Genomic DNA, 16,129 nt, shown 5'->3' on the forward strand with positions numbered 1-16,129 from the left:
AAACGGCCAAGCATGTGTGATGAATTTTGCTTCTTGATACTAAGTCCCTCTTCTAGATCCTAATAGTTTTGTCTATAGATCCAATGCATAGAAACTCCCCAACGCTTGTCAAGCACAAAATAGAACGTTTATGACCCTTTAGGGTTCCTCTGAAAGATAAAATCTTAAGAGACTTCTCATCAAAAGTCCAGAAGTGGATCTCAGAGGCTGATGTCCTGGACTATAAAACTAGTTCATTTGAGCTTAACGTTATATCATTGACCGTTGTTTAAAAGTCAGTATTTAAAAAAACTGACAAAAAAATCTCGGTTCAAGAGTTTATCACCTTAGGTAAAAACAACTAAAAAAGTAAAACAATTAAAACTAGCAATTGTCCCAAAAGGTACAAAGAGAGGCCGATAGGATTATTAAATCAAAATTGTTGAATTTTTCTAGAAGAGTTAATTGGTTTGTGGAAAACCTTGTTTTCTTGGACTGGATCATTGTGCAATTACTTTTCTATAGATATTTTTTTTATATCTAAATGTCTTATTTCATTTCTGCTATCCTTACTAATATCCTTTCTGTGCTTTCCTTAGCAATCTCATGTAGGGAAGCCCCCCTTGAGTTGGAGCAGAGCCGACCAGAAGACAAAGGAAGAGCTATTGTGGTGACAATGGCTAACCTTCTTGAGCTGCACAAGACTAGCCCATTGATGCTTGGGACTTTACATCATGTGGAGGTGCTATCTTTTTTGTAAAACAAATCATCCCTCACAATCCATCCAATCTAGAGCAAAGCCCCTAGTCCTAGGGCGAAGAACTACTTTAAAATGCTAGATTGAAGTGGTGAAAAGGGGGCTGGAGGCATTCAGAAAATTTACTTTAAAAAACTCAAAAAGAGGAAATAGAGGAGGTCATGAAGGATCCCAAAAATGAGAAGGAGCAAGGGTTGGGGCCAAAGGAAGATCTAGTTGAAGATATTCCCTATCTAGCAAAAGAAAAGTAAGTAAGGAAAAAAGGGGAAGAGGTAGCTACAAGGACCCTATCTTGTGTGCAAGCTCTCTAACAAAAAGCAGACCCATCCAACTCTCTGAGTCTCCACCACTTACAAGAGGACAACAGTTGGAGAAGGTGCTGTGGGAAAAATAAGCGGACAAAAATAAAGCTATGGGATCTCAATCCCTGTTAGCAAAATATGGCAACACCTTGGGTTCATAGGAAAATGCATAGATATGTACTATGTTTTTCAAGTGTATTTTAATTTGCAAGCAATTTGTTAAGGAGTTAAAAAGCCTATGCACTATTAAGCACAAGAAATCAAGAATGAAAGCTAGTTCAACCCATCATCCCAACCCTAACCCAAGGATAGGATGAAGAGTGGCATACAAAAATGTTGTATTGGGTTGTACAAATATAGCCACAGCACTCCCTCTTTTCTTTTAATACATTATTATAAAAAAAAAAATATTGTAATCAGATCTGTAGTAAAATAGAACCATTGTCTATGGTTACAAACCTGGATCCTAAGAAAAGCTGCACTAGGATTGACCCAAAGTCAGATCCATAGGATTGCTACTTTATGTAAAGACATCTTAGCATGACAAACTGATAAAGAAGTTGTTAACCTGCAATAGTAATCATCTAGAATTTGGAATTGGCAAAACCCTATTAGAAGATGCTTATAGGCAAGATTCATGACATGTGCATCTATTTTGTTTATGATTCTTTCCTTCACATGATAGTATGATATCATATTGTGTATTGACTTGATCGCTGCTACTTTTTTCAGTGGAGTGCTCTCAGCTGATTATATCAGTTATGAATGAGCTACTCGTGATCCCAAGATCTTTGTGATCATCAACTTATTATCATGTACAAAGCTAGGGATTGCCAGCAAATTCTGCATCCTCATCAAAAAGGAAATGAATATGGATTAAGAGCTCATGTAGAAACTCCTTTATGCCAACAGACATTTTTCTCATTAATATATGTCAGCATCTTAGGCTGAAGAGGAAACTTCTCGTATACTTTTCATTTCTAATATGCTATTCCAAGTTCTAGTCAAAGTACTTTCATATTATAGTTTCCATATAATTTCAACACGAAAATGTCAATCTTCCAAAATGACCAACAGCTTCTTGATTTTCAATTGTAGATCTTATTAGACACTTCGTGGATATATTTGAATCTAGTGTAGGAACAACCAAAAAATAATTTCAGGCAAACTAAGAGGGATACTCCAAAAAATCATCAGTCAAGCATGAGCTAGTCGTGAAGGAAAATAACAGACAAATATACAAAGACAAGGAAGAAACTAGCTTACATTATTTCCAACAAGAAAAAGATACACCACTAAACAAAAACTAATTTAATAATTGCATTCCCCGTGTTGGTGAGAGCTGCAGAAAACTATTTAAATAAAGAGTACAGCAGGAAGCGTAGTGTGAGATTTGCATACAAAAATATTTCCAAAATATGAGGTACCATTTTGTACTGTTGTTTTATTAAACAAAGCACAACACTATGAAAAGAATTATTTATGAATGCCATACATCCCAGATGAGGGTGTAACTATTTCTTTGTTTATTTTGGTTTATGTGCATTATTTCCCATGTCACATGATGACAGTAATCAGAAACATATTATGCAACTAAGCAACATGATGAATATTGATCCATTTAGAATCTTTTTAAGGTCTACCAAGAAAAAATAATGAATTGCTGAAAACAAGGATAGAACCTTGTAAGAATCATCACCTTTGGACAAAATTTATATTTTAAATACATGGAATCTAACTTAAGTTCCACATCTGAAAATTGGAATTACAGATGGATATGTGGCAATGATAGCTTCTCTGTAAGGTAAGAAAAATGCAAGATGATTAGGGTGAAGAAGATGATACTCACACGCTGGCATCATCCCTACCAAGAAGTTTAACAGGGGTTCCTGATCTGGGAGACATCAAGTGAGTTGCAGATAGCTCCTCTACACCCAAAATCCTTCCAGGCCACCAGGACCCATTTCTCCTTCTCACTCACACAATGGTACCAACGACTGTATCAATTTTGGGCATGATAGTAGGTGCTGCTGCACTTGATTTTCCCATGATTGTCTAAAAACTAAGAATCCAACCCAGCTTAGATGCCCAGTACCCACAGTCTCATTGCCATCTCCTTTTATCCCTCAGCCCATCTGGTTAACCTGCAAATCAAACCTCAGATATATCAACAATCACCTCACAGCCATGAATTCAAATAAGCCCAAATCCCATGTCTATAAATAACATTATGCAAAGAGTAATAAAGGGCTAGTAAGACACAACTAACATACTTTGAAATCCCAAAAAGGCCATGTCAGTAGAATGAAAATAGATATGCTACAAGTCATCATTTGGGTGTGTACTTTATGCCTGAATGCTTCTGGAGACCATTTTAGCAAAAGGATATGATGGGTTTGAGTGACAGGGGCTTCAAATAGTTGGCTTTCTTAGTTGTCATTGTCTTGGAAACCTGCCCCCTTAAATACCCACTTCACCACTTTCGGATCTGTGCTCATCCAGGTGACCCAAAGAAAAAAGAGTTCTTTTTTTCCACAGGGATTTGAGACAGATTAAGGAAGTAATCCAAAAATGAGTTTTGCTCCTCCTCTCTGCTCTTTCTTCTCTCTACTCATGAGCTTGGGTTTTAACCCCTAGTTAGCAAACCCATGTCTATAGTTAGCAGAAGACTTTGATCTTGGTGGCTTTACCTTGGTTTCAATACTGTGGTTAAGCTACCTCTTCTTCTTCTTGGCATCCCCGCGCCCAAAAACCACCGCCTCCCCATTCTTGAGAGCCAGAGTAGGCGGTAACCCGCCCAAGCACCTACAGTTGCGATTTCCTCTGTAAAATACCTTCGAAGCTGATACATTGCCGATAGCTCCTCTACACCCTTTCTCTAAGATTGATTTCTATATTTTGTAAATAAATCTGAATACCCTTTCATGCTGTATATACAAGATCTGTGTGATAAAGTTGTGGTAGCTGAATAGATGTGGTGGATTTGGATTGGGGCACTCTACATATTTTAACCCCTTCTCTATTGACATTACAAGTTTATACTTGTGCAATTTTCCTCACCCGTCCAGTGTTATTGGCCACAATATTCTTGGCATGATTTATGTCTTCCTTTGAGTGCTACAGGTCTAGAACAGTGGAAATTGAGGCACCTCTTAACCAATATTATAGGCCTGTATCTTTTGAGACCTAATGATTCAACACTAGAAACTATTCCATAGTAAACCTGCTTTCACAATCCTCGATCCAGAACTGGTGTGATTTACACATGAATTGGAGTTTAGCTACAATGTTCTCAAAGCAGTTTCTTTTTGGCATCATATTTATCCAGATTCTAATCTATCGCCAGGAAATTCATCCAAATTGTTGACTATCACCCAAAGAATCAGCGATGTCAATCAAAACAATTAGGAGATTGTCGTGGAGTTAGCTTCCTCAATAGTAATAGCACCATAATCTTTTCTTCATGAAAGGTGTGTGTAAGCTTCTGCAAATAATAATGCAGCGACTATGAATGCAAGAATGCTCGCATTCAGGGTTCAGAATCTGAAGCGAGATAAGGTTGCATATTAATATGAACAATAGCAGGTAAAGGATATGTCATTGTTTTTCCAAAGCTTGTATCAACAATACTAATCAAATTTCGTTCTTTGAAAGCCATGGGCTGCAAATACTGTTCCATTTTAAGGATATCAACACCCATAGCACATGTGTCATTCATTGTTTGCTTTATCTCTTTATCAGATTCTTCAAGACCCAACATTATGGAAGATTTGATCACCATTTCTCCCTTGAATCCCTTCACATGCTTCAATATAAGTAAGCTCTGGTCATACCCTCATCAACATATCTACATTGATGAATTTGAGCAACAATGGCCCTCCAACCTTACAGTTGTCAACATCTTGATGTCGGATTAGCTAAACACTTGCACACCTTTCAGGATCACGATGAATAAGCTTGGGTATTTCAGGTTGACCACATGGATTTACAGCTTCCTATCCTCCTTGAGTTGTAACAGCTGTATGTTGAAACCATAAGCTGTTAGCAAAGGGGAGTACTAGCTGTAAGTGGTTTTTATGAAGGGGCCTCTATTGTTTACCATGTAGTGTTGTTTACTAAATACTAATCAGTATAGATAGGTGTCCATGAGGTATGTATAATAATTTTCTTTTAAAGGATCAATCATAAGATGTAGTAGGGTTGAATTTATGGGTTTATATTTTAAGAAATACCCTAGTATTTAGAAACCTTAATCTTAAGTATTTGTTCCCTATGATTTGATTTCTAGGGCATGGGATAAACTCTAGAATGACATAAAGGGAAAAGAGTATGATCTAAGGTTTCAATTTAAGAAACCCTAAAAAGGCCTCTTGATTACATAAAAACCCTAGAAAAGTAACTTGACATCATGTTTTTGAATAATATATTGCTTGGGTTACTTGTTAAAATAGTATTTTATGTCCAAGAAGAAAAAAACAGATGGGGTGATCCATTTGAAGGCATGATGTAGCTCTTCGTAACACCTCATAAATCATGGAGTCGTGCAAAAACTTTATTAAATATATGCCCTAGATTTCTCAACAAATAACATAATCAAACTCATACAAATAAATGGTTGAATCTTACATTTTGCATAACATTAGATGTATATGGGGGCATTAATGATCCCTGCTTGCCAACATTGGTTGTATTGAGGGGCATAAATGAATCCTGCATGCCAACAAAATGCACGCATAGTAAAAACACAAATATTAATAAATGTATATAGTGAAATAAGTTAACTAAATGCACAAAAATATTGATCAAGTTTTACCACTATCATTACCTTAGATGTATTATAAGGTTTTATAGGGGTTGGAATGACTTTAGCGATTGCTTGCATTCCACAAACATAAATTAGCATAATATAATAAGGAATATAAGATAATTGAACATATAAAAGACAATATTCAAGCTTACCTCATGCATCATCATAGCAGCGTCTTGCCCTTGTGCATTTGTTAACATTTCCATAAAAGTAGTGAATATCATCAATATCCCCCATAGTAGCATCAGTAACACCCATGGATACATTCTTAAGAAAACACATAATAACATAAAAATAAGAAAACCTTGATCAAAAAACCGATAAGAAAATAGAATCGGTAACACCAAATATATATGTCTTTTAAGTAAAACCTTAAACATTCAAATTACTTGATGTTCATTACAATTAAAAACTCAATACTTAACTTGTAAAGAAAAATTATATTGTAGTGAATCCTTATAACCATCTTAAAGTAAACATAGTGATCGAAAAATGTCATCCTCACAAGTAAAACATTAAACATTCAAATTACTTAATGTTCATTACAATTAAAAACTCATATGTCTAACTTGTAAAGAAAAATTATATTGTAGTGAATCCTTAAAACTATCTTAAAGTATACATAGTGATCATAAAATGTCATTCTCGGATGAAATCTCCTCATCTGATGGCATATATACCCCATCATTAATAGACCCTAAATCCATAAATAAATTAATACCATCATTTTCATAGTCTTCATCACCTTCAACTACAGGTAAATTAAAATCAATGAATTCATCATCTTCATGGATTTGATGCCCATGTGATTGCTCATGTCCTTCAGAAACTTCAATAAACTCGTCTTGGTCTTCATCTTTGTGATATGCATCATTGACAATAAATTCTTCATCATCTCCATCTTGGCCATCTATGTCTTCAGGGGGAACTTTTGCATCTTCAAGTAAATCATGGTCCTCTACGTCTTGAACAAATGTTACTCTTCATCCTCTTGGATCATAATCAATCACAAATGACCAACCGGGTTGTTCCAAATTTGGAATGAGAAAATTTTGGTCACATTGACTTGGAAACACATAAGGTTCATAAGTGGCTTCAAACCTAGATGTATTGATCATGTGGAATCCATTATCATGGAGCAAGATAGTTTTTTCTTCTCCCACTTCAATAAGCTTGTACCATTCAACACGAAAAATAACTTTCTTGAAAGACATAAAATCAAGCTCGATAATGTCCTCCAACACTCCATAGTAGCGAAGTGTTCTTGTGATTGGTTGTCTATCATTTGCACGTGAACGACATTCCACCTCAAATGATGTTGAAACTCCACAATCATAAGTTTTTCTCTTTTCATCAACTTTTATGATGCGAAAATGATGACCAAAATTCCACATTCCTTTGTAATATCTTACCTAAATTCATATAAATATCAACTAATTAGATTCAAGGATATGAAATTTAACAAAAAATTTATTAAATATATGCAATATATTAATATATATCACCTCCCCATTTATGGATCCTTTAATGAAATTCAATTGTTGTTGTGTTACTCTATTATTCCCTTTTGTTGCCTCGTGTTCAATATTGGCCTTTAGCCAATTCCACGAGCATCTCTCTGGCCACTTTCTTTTATGGCTTGCAGGCAATCCTCGAGTAGTGTTTTGACCATGTTTATTATATATATTGGCCCATGCATTTTCATCTTGTAATTTCTTTTTTTCAATGTACTTCTCCATCCATTCCAACATAAAGTCAGAATTGTATGCAACATACAAATGTAATGCCTCCCACTCCTTCGCATCTACAATGAAAATTTTTTTCTTTTAATGAATTAATAATTATTTAAATCCATTTAATATAAAACTTAAGATACAAATAACTCTAACATTTTTGTATACCTTTTATCCTATTTGAAGTCCCTTCTCCCTCTAATTTTTCTCCTTCAAATGATTGAGATTGGTTATAATTCCATAATTGCGGAGCTTCAAGATGCAATTGAGGTAAGTACTCACTCAAATGAACCATGGCCTGGAAAACCATGTACCCCTCAACTATGGACCCTTCTGGTCGAGCCTTTTGCCTCACAAATTGTTTCAAGACCTTCATATATCTCTCCACAAGCCACATTGTTCGAATATGAATAGGACCACACTGTTCAATCTCTTCTACTAGGTGTACAAGGTAGTGCTCTTGAGAATTAAAGAAGCTTGGAGGGAAGCACATTTGAATATCACACATCAAAAGTGAAACATTCCTCTTCCAATACTTCAAGTCATCCTGATGTATCTCTTTAGATGAGACCCACCTACAAGTATTACAATAAAGACTTGTTATTTCTTGTAAACTAAAAGTAGAAACTCATATAAAGGCATAACCAATGTTGCACTTCAAATGATAAGAGTAATGGAAGAGTATGCATGATGGATTGAAAAATACCTCAGATATTTACATAATTTGTAAATAGTCAAAGTGACATTGTGGTCAAAAGTACTTGGTATTGCTGTAGGCAACACATACTGCATGACCATTAACAAATAACCATGTTCAAATATGCATGAACTAATTTCATCACTATACTAGCATGTCTATTAACAAATAACCATGTTCAAATATGCATGAACTGATATTATCACTAGGATATACAATTTTATAATTAAGTTTCCAACAAATATAACATGTGACAATGTTACCTTTATCCAATTGTGCCAATCATGTGTTTTTAGGCCTGAGAACTCTGATCCATCTCTTGTGAATAAGTTTTTTAATGTCACACCAAATCCAGAAGGAAATCTTATGCTTTTCATAGTAGAAATGATGTTTTCTTTCTCATTTGATGTAAATGTCCATGGAGCATGAACATATGAGTTGTCTTTGTGCAACCACATGTTCGGCATGATATTGGAAACTCGAAGGTCCTTTCTTAACTTTGTTTGTGCTTCAATGTTATTTCCATTTAGATGTTTCCACAAGCACTCTGCCACATTTTTCCCGATGTGCATAGTATCAAATAGTTGGGCTATTGGCAAGCTCTCATAATATTCTAATTTGTAGAAAATAGAGAGTCTTTTCATTCCTAGGGGAAAGACTGTCCCTTCTTTTTTGTCATACATCACTTTCCACCTGGCAGGGTTCATTTTTATTGGCTTCCTAATTTCCACTTCCTTTCCATTGAACATATGTTTATTACGCACTCGATAGCGATGATTTTATGGTAAGAATTGTTGATACTCATCATAGACAGTTTTATTGAGATCCCTTGACTGCCTATGCAACAATTTTGGCCCACATGATGGACAGCCATGTTTCCCCTTTGTTTGTAGTCCTAAAATAAGATTGGAACCCATATTTAGTAAATGCTAAAATGAACATAATAATTATAAATGTAATTTATATTATATTACCACAACAAATAGAGAGCCCTGGGGCATCTTGAATTGTCCACATAAGAATCGCATGAAATAGGAAGTTTCTATCATTGATAGGTTTTGATACATCAAACATATTTACACCATCCCATAATTCACGAAGCTCATCAATGAGGGACTCCATGTATACATCCATATCCTTTATCTGATATTTCCCTAAGTGAACAAAGAGTTATTTATTAGGATTAACTGAATTGAAATATTTTTATATAATCTTCAAGAAAACATTGCATTCACATGTTCTAGTACCTGGTATGATAAGAGTTAACATTGCATGTTCCTTTTTCATTGCCATCCAAGGGGGGAGATTGTTGTTTATAATTAACACTGGCCAAATAGAATATGTTGTTCTAAGATCTCCAAAAGGATTTATGCCATCCATTGCTAGAGAAATTCTTGCATTCCTTGGCTCATTTCTGAAATGTGGCCATTTTACCTCAATATCTTTCCAACATTTACTATCCGCAACCATACGCATGACACCATCTTGGCTCCTCCCTTGTGCATGATGATCCATATATTTTTCCAACTCCTTGCATTTGAACATTCTCTCAAACCTTGTCTTTAGTGGAATGTGTCATAATACTTTATAAGGAACCTTCTTGGATAATTGATCTTGACGATACCTATTTGTGTGACACTTTGGGCATTGTTGTAAATTTGCATTATTTCCATAGTACAATATATGGTCATTTGGACATGCATCATATGTCTTGTACTCCATTCCAATGTCTTTCATTATTGAAGATACTTCTCTATGAGAATGAGGCAACTTATTGTCCTTTGGAAGTATTTTGTTTGCCAAAAGTCTGCATAGTGAAACAAATGATTTTTTTAAGTATACACAATATTCAAAACTTTTAAGACATCTAGAGAATTAATTTATAGGAATATCAATCCAACCTTAATATATCAGTAAAGCATGTGTTTGTCAGTCCATGTGTAACCTTCAAGTTCAACAACAACATAAGTGTCGCCAATATAGAAGATTCAGCATTTGCATAAAGAGGTGTCCTAGCCAAATGAGCTAGGGGTGAATCAACAACTTCTTCAAAAGATGTGTAGAAGTCTTGGATAAATTCATTGACACCAGCCTCATTTATCTACGAAGTGGCTTCTTCCATAAATGTGTCTTGTCCTTCATCTTGAGAGTGGCTATTATCAATATCATCCATTGGTTCTTCATGACTATTGGGAACTAGAAGCGGCTTTTCATAAATAAAAAAATCAAATGAAATGATCAATAATAATGTATTAAATAATGTGCATATTTATTTATTATAAGAATAACAATTTGTTAATTATAATGTACCACTTCTATATAAACTCCATGTTCCAAGCTATGGATACCAACAAGCCTTCGCTTCCTCAGTTTCCTTTTTTGGCACATTTTGCAACTACAATATATCATTTCATTGAAGTATTCATCTGTACCTGGAGTAGGTCTTGTTTCCTGTTCATCTAAATATTCGGATGATGATGTGCTATTTCCCTGATTGCACCACATTTTTTAAACAATAAGACTGCAATTTTTAACTTGGGTATTACTTATTTTTCAAGAGAACATGACCAATGAATAAACCTAGGGAGTGAATCTATGAATATGTAGTTTTTCAATGCATTTTTGGGCTCTTTGACCACTTGATTGTTTGTACTTTTGTTTTTTTTGTTTCAAGGTAGTGTTTAGTGCTTTTGTAGGAATTATATATGAAAAAAATTGAGAACTAGGTTCAAAACCCTGAACAAAACTCTACCAATGTGTTGAGTGAGCATTGAAGATCTGTCCAACACTTTGAGGCAAGCTTATCAGAGTGTTCCAACAAGCATTTAACTAGTCACAAACAAACTTTTGAAGTATCATTTTAAAGTTATTTCTAAAAACAAATCCAACCTCTAACTAAATCAACAACATAAATAATACAAATACCAAAAGCAACATAAATACCTGGTTTGCCATTTTGTATAGAATAATGTAATAGAAATCTACAAAGAAACATTTGTGGACACTAGTTAGGATCATTACATAAATAAATGTTGAAATATATGACAAGTAGGAACTTTACCAATTGGATAATCCTTTGAAGACCCCTGAGGTTACAGAGGCATATAATATAGCTGTGGAAAAGAATGAAGTTGAATATGGAGCATGCCAGGAAATCATTTTTATTGTTGATGGCATAACTGATGCAAGTCCAATTAGAGAACAATTGTTTGATATGGACAACAACGAAAAACATGAGTGATTCATTGACCCTGCCAAAATTGAGGGAAACAATGGCCAGGAAGCTGGAGAGACCCAAAATTTCAAAGTTGGAGAAAATATACAGATTGTGGTGAGAAAGCAGGAACCTTCCCAGTTTGATACTCTGTTGAGGATCCCTGAGGTTACAAAGGGATATAATATATCTCCTTGTTTAAGCACCTGATTTGGCCTGGACTCCAGTATTCCATCCAAAAGTTCAGGAACTTAGAAAAAGTTACAATATATCCCCTTGTTTAAGTATGAATGAATCTCTTCTAGAAGACAAGGATGTGTGCAATCAACAACTTTCCTTGGATAATCCATTGAAGAGGCTTGAACATGCTGAGGGACCAGAATATGATCCCAAATTCCTTCTAATTCGTCTGAGTTGTTTGTATCCCAACCTATTGACCCCATGAATGTTTGGAGAACATTGCCCTTGTGATTTCTAAATATTCCCCCAAATCCTGCTTTACCTAGATTTTCCTTTGATGCTCCATCAAAGTTGAGCAATACCATGTGTGGTGGGGGTGGAGTCCATTTGTCAGGTGTATCTCCAGAGGGAGGGATTTTCCTTAGGTTACCTACTCATGGTTCCACTGAAGGTTCTAGTTCAGCCATATATTTTGTTTCTGTGGTGTGGATGGGAAATCATCATCAAGCCACGTTTGGAGCATCAAGGTTTCTCGTATTTTGACATATATTCATCCATAGAACTTCAATGGGAGAGGAATGGTCTTTGAAGATGCGGCTATTTCTCTCTTTCCATATTGTCCACGTGAGGAAACCTAGTATTAGCTTCCATAAGGCATTTAAGATTTTGCTTTTATAAGGGTTAGGTTCCCAAGAACGAATAGTGATGGTTGAATTCTCCTTATTTCATCCATCTCTTTGACATCTAAAGCTAAGCTTCTCCCAAAGTCAGGTTGCTAACAGACATGAGTTTAGTAGATGTTCCTTAGTTTCTTCTGCCTGTTTACAATTTGGGCAAATCGAAGGTCTGTGAAAACTCTGTTTGCTTAGATTATCCCAAGTAAGGATTCTATTTTGGCACAGCAACCAAAGAAAGGTGGAGATTTTTGGCCAAATTGGTGGTTCCCAAACTTTGTGCCAGAGGCTATCTTTGACAGTATGGTCCCTTAGTATTATATGATATGCTTCCCGAGAAGTGAAGGTACCTCCCGTTTCATAACCCCATCTGATGATGTCTTTCTTATTTGATTGGCGAATTTTCCTGTTTGAGAGTTCCGTATCCAGGCTATCTTTGATGGATTGCGTGGCTTGCCCAAGAATGAGGTTCAAGCATAACCATTGCATATAACCTTGGTTGTGAACTTCCTCCCAAATTTGATTTACTTTGATCGCCGGTTGCTCTACCCAATCCTGAAGCTGGTGGGGCGTGAGTAGGTCCTTCAATTTTGGTCTTTGCTGCCAGGAGTCCTCCCAAAACCTCACATTATCTCCATTCCTAATTTCCTAAAAACTGTGTTGTTGGATTAGATATTTATGTTGTTTGGTAGCATTCCAAATTAGAGAGCCTATGCAAACTTCTTTGAGCCGAATTAAATCATCCACTGGTCTATTATGAGCATATTTAGCTGTCCAGAGGATTGCCCAAGGAGTATATGGGTTCGAGAGCCATCTCCACGAGATGCACGCTCCCATGACCTCGTTGTTGTGCTGAGGATCCCATAATCCAGTGCCTCCAGAGGATTTTAGGTGACAAACTGTTTCCCACTTTACCAGAGCCCATTTTCTTTTTTGTTTCGTATTCCCCCATAAAAAATCCCGTTGAAGATTTTTTATTGCTTTAAGAACCCATTTGGTTGCTGCCAGGACCATGAAGAGGTAGAGCAGCATAGATTGTAGCACTACCTTGATTAGAACTAGGTAACTCGCCATATTGAGAGCTCTGAAGGTCCATGAAGAGATACGAGCTTCCAGTTTTTCTAGGAGAATTTTCTAGGATGAGTACTTTAAGGCAGAGGCTGTCATTGGAGCTCCCAAGTATTTGGAGGGCATAGATCCAATCGAGAAGCCCAAAATTCTAGCTATGGATGCTTGAGTGATGGGAGGTTTGTGAAAGAAGAAGACTTGAGATTTTGATTTATTAATGCAGGCGCCAGAGGCATCCAAAAAGTCAGATAAAATTGATTTCAGCTTACGGGCTTCCTAGACCGAAGGATGACCAAATAACATATTGTCATCCAAAAATTGTTGGTGGGTGAAAGCAGGGGTATTCTGGAAACAAAGGCCACATAATTGCTAGTTTTGAATGGCATCTTTGATGTAACATCCAAGACCTTCCACCATAATAACAAATAGAAAGGGTGAGAGAGGGTCCCCTTGTCGGATACCTCTGGACAGGTGGAAGGGGGTGGAGGGGGTCCCATTGACAAGAATTAGAAAAAGGTAGAAGTGATGAGACTCATAATCCATCTTACGCAAGGGGGGCTAAAGCCAAAGGTTAGCAGTATTTTTTAAATATATTTCCATCTTAAAGTATCAAAAGCTTTTGAGAGGTCAATTTTAGGAGCATACTTGCCTTTTTGGTTTGCTTTAGGGAATGAATGATTTCATGAGTGAGGATTATTCCATCAGTGATCTACCTTCCTTCCACGTAACTTGATTGCTCCAGTGATATAAGAAGAGGAAGCAGGGGCTTGAGGCATGTGGCGATCACTTTGGAGACAATTTTATACAATACATTGCATAGTGCAATAGGTTGGAATTTGTCCGGAGTCTGGTTTTTCTCCTCCTTAGGGATGAGGGCGATGAAGGTGGCATTCAAGGATGGAAGCATCCATTTGTTAACTCTGGACTGCTCGACTAATTGTCAGACTTCCTCCTTGATTAGATCCCAGAAGTTGTGAAAGAAGTCCGAAGTGAAGCCATCTGGTCCAGGTGCTTTCCCAACTTTGAGTTGTCGCATAGTTTTCTCCACTTCCTCTAAAGAAATAGGCCTGAGGAGTATTTGATTATGTTCCTTAGTTACGATCTTAGGAATAATCTTGATGATCTTCTCTATAGCTGGCCACTGATCAATCTCCGTTTCTGATGCACCCTCCGAAAGTGGGTGAGGAGTTCCTGTTCTATATCTTCATGATTCTCTAGATGTTCCCCTTGTCGATTTTGGAGGAGAGTAATGTTGTTGTGCATTCTCCATTGGATAGTGGTATGGTAGAAGAACTTTGTATTGCGTCCACCCTCTTTAAGCCATCGGATCCTTGATTTTTGTCTCCAAAGAATCTCTGCCTGTCTTGCTCTTTCTTAGATCTGCATTTGTAGTTGACATTCCTATTCTGATATGGTTTCGGATCTGCCTTCAGCTATGTTTCTCTACTGTAATTTTTGCATTTCTTGTTCAAGAGTATTTTGCGCCTGAAAGATATTGCCGAAGGTAAAGCGATTCCACTGTTTTATTTTTTCCTTGATATGTTTTAGCTTTTGTTGGAGCTTGTACATTTTTGCATGGTGTGAAATTTCTCCATGTCTTTGTTATCAGGTTATGAAAATCGGGGTGATTCAGCGAAAAGGCTTCAAAGCAAAAGGGCCTACGAACATTGTCTCCTGGTCTTTTCCAGTGAAGCCTAATAGGCCAATGGTCCGAGCCAGAGAGTGGCAATATAGAGGCCAAGAGATCCCCACCAAGATGTATTGCGTTCTCAGAGATCAGGAATTTGTCTAACCGAGATGTAATTTGGTGGGCATCTGTACGCTTGTTTTTCCAAGTATAAACGCCATTGTTGAATTCCATATCTATAAGCCTGTTGTTATGAATGTAGTTTTTGAAGTGCATGCTTTCACGATCCAGCTTGATCCGTCCTCCTCTTTTTTCCTCCAATCTTGAATTCATGTTGAAGTCCCCTCCTGTGATCCAAAGTGGGTGGGATCTTTCTGAGTTTATCTGAGTTAGGGTGTTCAATGTGTCTACTTTCTTTGTTGCCTCCTGGGGGAAGTAGACATTAGTTAAGTGTCCATGAACATTTGTCCCTGTTAAACGAAACTTCACCTGAATAAAGTGCTTACTGGCATGTATGTTGGTAAGTTTTATAGCTCTATCATCCCAAATGATGGCTAGCCCTCCTGAGGCTCCCATGGCTTCCACCGCCACTTCTTTGCTTCCTGGCCACACTTTGGCAAGGATCTGATCCAACGTTGTGGAATTACACTTGGTCTCTTGCTAGAAGAGAATTTGAGGCTTTTCCTATTGTAACATGTTCCTTATTAATCGTCCCTTCCCCGGGCTATTGAGTCCTCTGATGTTCCATGAGATGAGCTTCATGATTCACGATTGTATTTGGTGAGCTTGGAGTATCTTCCAGATTCCACCAGCATCTCCCCTATGCAGATGGTTCTCTGAAGATCGGTTTTCTGTCCTCGTTTCTTGTTGTATTTGAAGATATTTCTTCCATCCCACTGACTACCAATTTGGACGCCTAATGATCTTTGCTTCTATGCTCTTGAGAGAATTACTTCTAAGTTCTCTAGCTGTCGCTCAGTAATTTTGTCATATTCCTTTTTCTTACAAGCCTGTTCAAGTCCCAATATATCTAGATCTCTGATGTTGAAGCTCTCCGGTTCCTCTTCCATGTGTTGTACTGTTTCCTGCTC

Source organism: Pinus tabuliformis, chromosome 1_2 (genome assembly GCF_031772625.1).
Source record: "Pinus tabuliformis cultivar Carrire ecotype Pingquan chromosome 1_2, CPIR1, whole genome shotgun sequence".
Classification (NCBI taxonomy): Eukaryota; Viridiplantae; Streptophyta; class Pinopsida; order Pinales; family Pinaceae; genus Pinus; species Pinus tabuliformis.